At 51.3% G+C, this 10476-nt stretch overlaps 1 protein-coding gene across 1 annotated transcript in view; it reads left to right on the top strand.

The window, feature by feature from the left end:
* The first annotated feature begins 6642 nt into the window (after positions 1-6642).
* Positions 6643-10476, top strand: part of PDE4DIP (phosphodiesterase 4D interacting protein) — a 103132-nt gene continuing 99298 nt past the window's right edge. The window contains exon 1 of the mRNA XM_053391057.1: positions 6643-6713. The gene's annotated coding sequence lies outside the window, so the exon portion shown is untranslated. The remainder of the gene's footprint in view (positions 6714-10476) is intronic.

The raw sequence follows: 10476 nt of genomic DNA, 5'->3' as shown, positions 1-10476 counted from the left end.
GCCACACCCCTGGAGTGTTTTGGGAGGTGGGGTAGAAGGGGTCCTGGTACCCTGACATGGCCTCTTGCTTCCTGCAGGGAGGAAAGAAAGAAATGTGTGTGGAGCAACTGGCCGCCTGTATCAAAGGAAACCTTTCTAGTCCTTGCTGGAGCCACTTTTGTCTCTGCCCAGCCCTGCGCACTGTGGGAAGTTTGCCCAGATGGGAACAGAGCTCCCCATCCCCACCCCAAAAAAAGATTAAGGAAGGCAGTAATGAGCAATGGATTCCTGCTGTCCATTGCCCCTTTCTCACGTCTCATGGGTTGGCCCCAGACAAGCCTCCCAGGCTAGAGAGTCCCTGGTAGTCCGTGTTGCCTGTCAAGGAGCCAAGGTCCCTAAGGCAGAAGTGCCTGGGAAGAAACGGTTGGTGCTGAGCCTGAAAAGCTAGCTGCCCCCACGCTAAGTGGATGAACTGGTGGACTTTAGTGGAGAAGGAAACTTACTGTCGTGGCTCCCACTTGATGGAGAACTCAAACTCAGGTCCGGGTTTCTACCCACATCATTAATGTTCAGATGGCTGCAAGACATGCGCAAGACACAGCTCAAAGGCTGCACAAGGAAAGGCATTGCTGCTCATTTGACCAAAGCTGGTAGGTGTTGATAGTTAGCAGACCGGGCAATAGGCAGCCTTATCTTTCTAGCTTACAGGATGGCAGCTTATCTATTATAAGTAATACGCAGGTATTTACTATAGGTTTTGAGAAAGCCATGTTGATTCATGCAGTCTTCTATAAAAGGAATTTTAAAAATATTTTTGTACAATTGTGCAAGATCTGTAATAAAAACAAATGGTGACTGTGTAATGCTTTGAGTCGAGCATATATGTTTGCCCAGCTTCCATCAAGAGAATTCATCTCTCCTTGTCTCTCCAGCTGATACTTCAGCTTCAGCATAAAGCGCCCAGGGGTCTCATCATGTTCCTGAGGGGCAGAGAAAGGGATTCAAATCAGTCCTGAGCCTCTTACTGTTTTTTCTTTTTCCAAGGCTCCAAGTCTGTGTACACACTGCTGACTTAAAACACAGCCAGCTCATTCTTTTTCTCAGTTCAGATTGAAGTTGGTTTGCGGGAAACACATCAAAATGCAGTATTTCATAAGAAATGACAGGATAGATGGGGATTTCAGCTCAAGAGTCTCCTGCAATATTGGAGAGGTTGGGGGGGGGGACAGCAAGAGTCAGTAAGTGGGGATTTCCTGCTGCAGGGAAGCTCTTGGCTTGTCCCTTCTTGCTGCTGTTTCACCAAAGCTCAATGCTGCAGGGCTTCCTCTTCATCTCAGACTTGGACCCATTTATTCTTTCCCATAGAGACTCCTGTTCTATTTTCTGTGATAGATTTGCTGGCGGACAACAGCATGTACCATGTTGGGAGCTGAACCGAAGAATGAAGTCCGGTGAAAGTGTCGCCTGAGTGGTTATGGGGGCACGTCAGTTGAATACAATAAGCTTAGGCACATCTAACTTGTGCACATTCAGTTTTACATGCCTGGCAAAAGAATTAAACAGAGGACAAGCATCCAGGGAAAAAAGACTTTGGCCTGCCTACATGCCCTTGAGCCCAGTGTGTCTTTTGACTACTGTATATGCAGTTTTGACTTTAGGTGTGATTCCCTAGAACGTGACCCCCCCCATCAGTTGTGGGCTCATTGTGCTGCAGCTGCAGAGCCTGAGTTCTGCCAGATTCTCAGAGGAAGGGAGATGAAAGACTGGTACAATAAGACCCAGAGGCATTGAGAGCATTGCAGCAGATGCAAAGCATATAAACAAGGAACGGCATTTTGCATGGGCAGGAGTAGCAGTGCTGCTCACTGAGTTTCAAAGCATTCAGCCTAAAGAGAAGTAACTGCCAGTGCAGGCCCTGGGAAAGTGAGGGCTCTCCGCCTTTTTAGAAATGCTGTGTAAAGGCAATCTGGCATGTTCTGTTCCTCGGGGGAAGGACCACTGCTGCTCTGCAAACATTGGCAGCTGCTCCAGATGAACGTGATGACGACAGAGTCAGGAGAAAGTCCAAGGTAACTGCAAACAGACACTGGGACAAAGCTCAGCCTCAAACAAGCATGTTTTCATCTGGCTTCAGTTCTTCACACACACACAGGCCAGGGGTCCAGTTTCCTGCCAATTTACCCAGTGGGTTATTCTGCCACCGGCAGGTTCCCATGCCGTCTCCCCAATGAAATCAATGGAGGCTGCAGTATAGGTGAGGGAGTACATGGCTGTTGAAGAACATCTGTCACTCACTCTCTGTCATAGAGAAGCCATTAATGTTAACTAAGTAGGTTATGCAGTAGCTTGGCTGGTTTTCTCATAAAAACGTTCTCTTCTGAACTCTAGCAGACTCCTCATGCAGCTGAGCCTCATGGGGTGATCAGGCAGAACATCGAGTAGCTTCTGAAATCTTTGAGCTTCTCACCACTTCTGAGGGCCATGGCACTCCTGAAAATATCCATGGTTTCCACCTCCCATTTGGGTTTTTTCAGTGTCCCAGTGCTGCACTAGGATGAGGGGGGGGGTTGTTTTTCTGTACAACTGCTGCAGGTTAAAGAAAATCTCAAACTATATTGATCCTTGTCTTAAAAATATTTTTTTAAAGTTTCCGGGCCAAAAAGGACTTCTGGAGAAAGGGTGCTAGGGGAGGTGTTTCGGATGCCCACCCCTGGAGCGCAGGCCCACCGTTACCCACAAAGGAGGAGAGCCGGGGGGGGAGCTCTCTGCTGAAGGCTCCCTCCCAATCCAGAGCCTACCCTCTCACTCCTCAGTACTCACCCCCAGGATTTTTATCCCCCCCTCCTGATTTCAATTGTTGGGAAAAGTTTGCTAGCCTGTGTCATTCTGCACTAGCAGAAGACTCAAAGGCAGCCCCATAGAATCCATCCATAATCATTCCTTCTGATTGTTTTTTAATGCATTACTGTGTTTGTATCTTATCTGTTGTAAGCCTCATTGACTGTACTCTATACATAAAGTTGACATATCAATTAATAAATTAAACCTTGACATGAAAGAGAATATTTGAAACAGGGTAGTAACTACTCAACCCAAAGGGACAGAGACAGACAGACAGAAGGAGAGAGAGTTGGAAAATGGTCTCCTTTGCCTCTAACATCTAATTGGGTTGTGCATGTCCTTCAGTAGATGTCGTGGTTTGCCAGGAATTTTCTATGTGACAAATATTGTTAGCCAGGGAACAAAAATATTATTATGTGTCTGAATCTAAAATGTTTATTAATCTTATTACAAAGTTTTTAATGATAAAATAATAGCCCAATTCTGAACATGTCTGCTTACATAACAGAAGTGACAAGGTGCCCCATGATATTCTTGTAAAGAAGCTGGTAAAATGCGGTCTTGACTATGCTACCACTCAGTGGATTTGTAACTGGCTGACTGACCGAACCCAAAGGGTGCTCATCAATGGTTCCTCTTCATCCTGGAGAACAGTGACTAGTGGGGTGCCACAGGGTTCTGTCTTGGGCCCGGTCTTATTCAACATCTTTATCAACGACTTGGATGATGGACTCAAGGGCATCCTGATCAAATTTGCAGATGACACCAAACTGGGAGGGGTGGCTAACACCCCAGAGGACAGGAACACACTTCAAAACGACCTTGACAGATTAGAGAACTGGGCCAAAACAAACAAGATGAACTTTAACAGGGAGAAATGTAAAGTATTGCACTTGGGCAAAAAAAATGAGAGGCACAAATACAAGATGGGTGACACCTGGCTTGAGAGCAGTACATGTGAAAAGGATCTAGGAGTCTTGGTTGACCACAAACTTGACATGAGCCAACAGTGTGACGCGGCAGCTAAAAAAGCCAATGCAATTCTGGGCTGCATCAATAGGACTGTAGCATCTAGATCAAGGGAAGTAATAGTGCCACTGTATTCTGCTCTGGTCAGACCTCACCTGGAGTACTGTGTCCAGTTCTGGGCACCACAGTTCAAGAAGGACATTGACAAACTGGAACGTGTCCAGAGGAGGGCAACCAAAATGGTCAAAGGCCTGGAAACGATGCCTTATGAGGAACGGCTAAGGGAGCTGGGCATGTTTAGCCTGGAGAAGAGGAGGTTAAGGGGTGATATGATAGCCATGTTCAAATATATAAAAGGATGTCACATAGAGGAGGGAGAAAGGTTGTTTTCTGCTGCTCCAGAGAAGCGGACACGGAGCAATGGATCCAAACTACAAGAAAGAAGATTCCACCTAAACATTAGGAAGAACTTCCTGACAGTAAGAGCTGTTCGACAGTGGAATTTGCTGCCAAGGAGTGTGGTGGAGTCTCCTTCTTTGGAGGTCTTTAAGCAGAGGCTTGACAACCATATGTCAGGAGTGCTCTGATGGTGTTTCCTGCTTGGCAGGGGGTTGGACTCGATGGCCCTTGTGGTCTCTTCCAACTCTATGATTCTATGATTCTATGAGAATCAGCCGCTAGGTGGCAGTAAAGGTTTAGTAGGAGAAGCAGTTCATCATCCGAGATGAAGAGGGATTTGCTGTCCTCCTTCGAGAGACAATGGAGACAAGGGAGCCGTTCCGGGTGTGGCTGCTGTGGCTGCAGACAGCTTCTAGGAGCTGCGTGCAGAATGGGGGTCCAAGGTGGGCAAACTGTTGCAGAAGAAGCACAAGGTGTCCCCACCACAGGCCCTAGCCCTCCGCTAACTCCCCATATACACCCCAGATACGGCTTTAACATCTCCACCCGAACAGATCCATGGACGAAAGAAGGTTGCAGAATACCTAGTACAGGGGTAGGCAACCCAAGGCCCGTGGGCCAATGCGGCTGAATCACCTTCTCAATCTGGCCCAGGGACGGACCGGGAACCAGCGTGTTTTGACATGAGTAGAATGTGTCCTTCTATTTAAAATGCATCTCTGGGTTATTTGTGGGGCATAGGAATTCGTTCATTCCCCCCCCAAAAAAATATAGTCTGGCCCACCACATGGTCTGAGAGACAGTGGACCGGCCCACAGCTGACCCCTGTTGCTGACCCCTGACCTAGTGGTTGGGACTGAAGGCAACAAAGCTACCTCTTCACTGTCCATGCCTTCCAGGAGGATCTCCCCATTTTGTCTGCAGACGGTGGAATTCCCAGTTCCAGTCCCCAGCATCACCTACTAAATAATCCCAGGCTATACTGGGAAAGGTTTAGAATGCTCAGAAGAGTCACATGTAGGAACGTGGCGTGAGAATCCAAGACACTGCGATGCAAAGAAAAGGACCACAATCTACTGAGCCACATCTCCCAGGGTCCTCTGTCTTCTCCAGGGCCTGCCCACTCCACTTTGCCACCTGAAGTGAAACAGGAATGTGCCCCCTGCCCCCCCTTGCTGAAACTTGGCAAAAGGAGAGCAAGCCATTGTCACTTATCTTCTCACAACAATGCTGCATTGGGGGGGGGGTTCTAGTGGCAGCAGAATTAGTGGGGCAGCGAGGGGACACCTGGCTGACTAGCAGTGTATGTGAAAAGGACCTTGGGGTCTTGGTGGACTACAAGCTGAACATGAGTCCATTGTGTGATGAAGCAGCAAAAAAAGCAAATGCTATTCTAGGCTGCATCAACAGAAATCAAGTGTCCAGATCAAGGGAAGTAATAGTACCACTCGATTCTGCCTTGGTCAGACCACACCTGGAATACTGTGTTCTGGACACCACAATTTAAGAAGGCTGTTACATGGGTGTAGCCAGGATTTATGTTGGGAGGGGGCAGAACCGAGTTATCTGTGACACAATTGTTCAGTTAATTCAGTATTTTTATTTATTTACTTGATGAGGGGCAGCTGCCCCCCCCCACTTACACCCATGGATGTTGACAAGCTGGAACGTATGTAGAGAAGGGCGACCAAGATGATCAAGCCTGATGAGGAACGGTTGAAGGAGCTGGATATGCTCAGCCTGGAGGAGACTGAGAGGAGATAGGAGAGCCACCTTCCAATGCTGTATCTGAAGGGCTGTCACATGGAAGAGGGAACATGCTTGTTTTCTCCTTCTCGGGTGCGTAGGACTCGAACCCAGGGCTTCAAGTTACAAGAAAGGAGATTCCGACTCAACATCAGGAAGAACTTTTTGTCTGTAAGGGTTGTTTAACAGTGGGATGGAAGGTGGTGGACTCCCCTTCCTCGAAGCAGAGGTTGGATGGCCCTCCGTCAGGGTCGCTTTAGCTGAGATTCCGGCATCGCAGGGGGTTGGACTAGATGACCCTTGGATCCCTTCCAATTCTACCATTCCCTGATGCCATGATTCTCCCACAGACAAATGTGCTGGCAAGCTTCTATACCAGCAGTGGCTGCAGATGTAAAATGGTTATTTTTCTCAGGTGGGAAATCGTATTAAATGTACCAAAAACCATAAATGTGCTTTGTTTGTTTGTTGTATTTTCATGCCCTCACGTGGCTGCTGCAAAACCTTGTGTGCTGGCCCAGGAAACTCCTTTGTGGAGGCGCCCCGTGACGGAGGCAGCGCAAGGCGCTTCGCATCCCGCCGACCTGGCAAACGCCCGGCTCGGTTTCTGCGGCTGCTCCGAAGGTTTCCTCCGTCTCTCGCAAGAGATGCGCTCCTTTTCGCGGTCCTCCTTGCGGCAGCCCCTTCCTTCCGCCGAGACGGCGCCGCGGCTGCGCGCGGGTCAGCTGGAGGCGGCTCCGGGAGCGCGCGGCCCGGCGACGGCATCCCGGAGGGAACAGGTACGCGCCGTCGCGGGGAGGCGGCTGGGGTCGCGGCGCGCCGGAGGGTGCCCGGCTGCGGAGGGAAGGCGGCGGCGGCCTGGGGGCGCCCCGGGCCTGGGGCGGCGCAGCTCCAGGGCGCAGCGGGCCAGACAGCGCAGCCCCGGGGGCCGGGGGCCTTGCTCAAGGGCAGAGGGCGCCCCGGGGAGGAAGCGGGCGGCCTGGCGCCGCCCGGAGGGTCGTGTGGTACAATGGTCATTGCCAGCGGCATCCCCCCCCCGCCGCCGCCGCTTCTTCTCGGGCTGCTGCGCCCGCGCGCGAGGTGGATCCCGAGAGGGGCGCGCGGGGATGGTGGCCTCTTACCCCGCTTGGCCTCTTCCCGGGGCTTCTGCTCCCGGGCGGCGGCGGCGGCGTGTGAACCTGAAAGAAAATCCCAGGACGCGCCCAAGCTGGTACCCGGCTTCATGACCACGTTTCACAGGCACAGCCAGATGGTTGCTGGTTAGGGGTGGAATTCACCCACATCCCGTCACAGTGGAAGTTGACTGCAGGCTCTTATACAACAAACCCCCTTCCCCTCATAATCAGACTTTTTGCAGTAAGGAGATGGAGGAGAAAATGCCCTGGAGTGCGGGGTAATAGTTGCTCAAGGCAGGATCTGACCTCCCTGCAAACAAATCAGAATGTTGTTGGCATCCATCTGTCTGGAGAGACAAGGGAGTGCGACCTCCCTGGGGTGCAAGCCTGGGGACAAACAACAAACAACAAACCCCCTCTCTCAGCCTAGCTGATGGGGCCCAAAGGAAAGCGGAGCAAGATGTTTGGCACCAGGTGGACTGCAGGGGCTGCTGGAAGGAGGCGTACAGGGAGCCATCTAACCGTCTTAGGGCCTCCGCTCCAGTTTTGTGTAGGGTTGACCCCTGGGCGTTTCTTCTCCTGGAGATGTCCTGCAAGGCAGCAAAGGTTTAAGGTCAGAGTGTTCTTTCTCCTGGATGGGCTCCCTTCCCAGGTTGACACGCCCCATCTGCTCCTCACTTCCCTCTACAGCATGTGCAGAAACCACCTTCTTGACCGTTGGGTCCACTCTTGACCTTCATGGAAATCCCTAACTCACCAAGGGTTTCAGACCCCTCAACTCCCCTCAACTGCTTCAGCTGGCCAGTCAATGCCGTTTCCCGGGGTGTGTCCGCTGTCTCGTGCCGACAGCTTCTAGGAGCCACAGGTGAGAGTTGAGTGCTGGGTGGGCACCAAAGGTGGACAAACTCTCTGCAGACTTTGTGCAAACAATTCAGACCAGTGCTTAGAGGCATTGATGTCCTGGATGTGGGCAATATGTTGAAGCTGAATCCTGAAAAGATGGAGGTCTTTAGTGTCCCAGGAAGTGGAGAGACATCCGGTCATGGACAGGGTTGCACTCCCTTGGATGGAACAGATTCGCAGCTTGGGGATGTGGCTGGATTCAGCTGGTGGCCTTGGTGACTAGGAGGGCCTTTTTCGAGCTCTGACTGCTTCACCATCTCTCACCCCTTTTAGAAAGACGTGGCTGTGGTGACGCCATGCTCTGGTAACTTCCAGAATAGATTGTTGCAATGCTCTATACAAGAAAGGAGAGTCCAACTGAACATCCGGAAGAGCTTTCTGGTGGTACTGTTTAGAGGTTGTGGGCTCTCCTGTAGTTGAGATGCCTGCATCACAGAGGGTTGGACCAGCTGAGCTGCTTGGGATCCCCTCCCACATTACAGTTCTATGATTCTATGACTCCTTTCCCCTTATACCCCACCTTTCCTCCAAGGTGCTCAAGGTGGCCCTCCTGGTTTCCCATTTCCCATGTTATCCTCACAATGACCCTGTGAGGTAGGTGAGGCTGAGAGACAATGACTGGCCAAAGGCCTCACTTGAGGGCCAAGCCGTGGCTTTTACCCTGTTCTCCCAGATCCAATAAATGTCCCACAATGTTACTCCATATTCTGGAAAGTAGGTCTAGAAGTGAAGAAGCAGGAGGACCTTTTCTCATAGCTCTGGGCGTTTATGGCAACCCTTGTTAACAGTTCTGGGTGACAACTTTCCCCTTTCCACCACCCCTGCCTATATGACCTCCTAGTTGCCCTACCAGGTCCAGCATCCACCAGCTGCTGCTGTTATTTCCCCTTTTAAGCCAGAAGGGAGCCTGGTAGCGGAGCTCTTTTCAGGAAGGAAAGGGTTAAGCAACCCCGCCCTCATGGTCCCTCCACCCCGAATTTCAGCCTGTGCTGCTAATTTTCAGGGAGACTGATTCACTTATCTTCTCCCAAGGAGCAGCTATTTTGTGCCCCCCAGTCACTTTCTGAGGATGCAACTTCACTAATGGTCTTCTGCCCTTTGAAATCTCATTTAGCCTGTAATGCTTCTGCGGTTCAGGGCGGGATCACAGGAGCCATAAATGCAGCTGAGACTGAGAAGAGCCCCTTCCCCAGAGCCCAGAGGAGCAGCTGTCTCTCTGCAGAGGACAAGAGGGCAGGGAAAGAGCAGTGGCAGGCTTCATCCAATATTTTCTAAAAGGATCCTCTCCACACTGGGGCTCTTGGCAGCAGTCTTTAAAGCTGAATCTCCCAGGAGCTGAATAATTCAGCCTGCTCACCCAGGGCTTTCTGTGATGTTAAAGTGGTCAAAAGCCCCTTGGCCAGTCAGTGCCCAGCCGTTTGGCCTTAGATAAAGCAGGAAGAGCCTTTTTCTTATTTTCCTCCGCCTGACCCAAGGAGCTGCCTGCTGCTTTTTCCACCTCCGCCTGCCTGGGCTCCCCCTCCATGGGGCTGCTGACTTCAGGGTGCCAGGCGGTCGCTGGGGAGGCTCAGCCTCTGGATTCTGCAGGCAGCACTTCCTTCCCTTCCAGGCTGCATGCCTGTGTGTGTTGCTGAAGGGGGCAGTTGTTGCTTTAGGCCTCCCTCCCGCTTAGTTTCTTGCAAGAAGAAATCCTGTGCAAAGGGAGGGCCAGGCAGGTCTGGTGGGAAGCCCTTTCTTCATGTCTTCTTCCTGGCTCATCACCAGTCCATGACCTGAGCCAAAGGGGGCAGGCAGAAGGGGTAAGTAGGGCTTTCCCCATTTGTGATAATAGACTTTGGTGTGCTTTGTGGGCTTCTTCCTGCTTGTGCCTTTAAGGGTTCCCTGCGGTGAGTGGGCATCTCTTACTGGGTTGCACAACTCTCTTCCCTTGTGGCCTGAGCTGCTGGCGCTGTGACTCTTAATGCCCGACAGTCACAGAAGAGCATCTGCAGAAGAGGCTGCCTTGGGACAGCTGCCCTGGCGCAGCCCATCCCTCAGAAAGGCTGCATTTCAAGCCCCCCGGAACAGCGGCAGGGAGCATCCAGGGAGGGCTTGCACCCCAGAGAGGAGGCGTTGGGCTGGGCTCTGCTGGAGAAGGGCCCCCTTTGCTGGGGGATGAGGAGGCGTCAGAGGCGTCCTTTGAACCAAGTGAAGGAACCCGGCTGGAGGCAAGGCTTTTCTTCCAGGGGTGCTTTTCCCATTTCTTCAGGGAGAAAGATTCACCAGCCCCACCCAGAGTGAAACTCCCTCCTCACAGTGAAGGCACAGAATGAAAAAGCTTATTTATGACCCCCCAAAAAAACCTTCACCTGTGAAGCAGGGGCCCATTCAGGGACCCCCAAGGACAGGAAGGCGGCTTGGGTGCTGCTTAGCACTCTCAGCTGCTCTCATTTTTGTTTTCTGTGCTTACCCATTGTTTTTAGTGTGTATATTGTTGTGAGCTGTCTTGTAGACATTTAAGTGGAAAGTAGTTGGAAATGCTAAA

The sequence above is a fragment of the Podarcis raffonei genome, chromosome 6 (genome assembly GCF_027172205.1).
Source record: "Podarcis raffonei isolate rPodRaf1 chromosome 6, rPodRaf1.pri, whole genome shotgun sequence".
In the NCBI taxonomy this organism is placed as follows: Eukaryota; Metazoa; Chordata; class Lepidosauria; order Squamata; family Lacertidae; genus Podarcis; species Podarcis raffonei.
This window is presented reverse-complemented; position numbering and strand designations above follow the sequence as displayed.